This window comes from Penaeus monodon, chromosome 27 (genome assembly GCF_015228065.2).
Source record: "Penaeus monodon isolate SGIC_2016 chromosome 27, NSTDA_Pmon_1, whole genome shotgun sequence".
Taxonomy (NCBI): Eukaryota; Metazoa; Arthropoda; class Malacostraca; order Decapoda; family Penaeidae; genus Penaeus; species Penaeus monodon.
In genome coordinates this window covers 26,004,928-26,005,366 of record NC_051412.1, presented here as the reverse complement: position 1 = coordinate 26,005,366, position 439 = coordinate 26,004,928, and positions in this window count along the sequence as shown.

Sequence of the window (439 nt, the reverse complement as noted above, 5' to 3'; positions counted from 1 at the left end):
GTCCCCACAGCGATGTTTTTAATTATTTAAACTGGATTGATAATTTGGAAGGTTAGTAAACACTTTGCCTATACAGAGCAATATGCAACTTTAAAGATATTCATTTTTCTTTTCAGCACTCAAACATCCCACCCCCTATCCACATTCTTTTTTTTTGTATTATAAATGGTAATATCAGTGTGGCAAAAAGACCTACGGCAGATGGCAACAGTGTTAGCGGGCCATGACCCTCGTAACACATGGTTATATGGCAGTTCTTAGAAGAGTACGCCACGATATGCAGTCTTATAATCGCTGTTTTTTCATGATTGCATAAACAGAATTTAGACTTCCTGCTTTTGTATGATTTCGAGGGTTAAGGCCTCTCCTGAAGTAATTATGCAATCATAGATTATCATCTAGTTTTATTGTATACATTAAACACAGGCAAATATTCCAT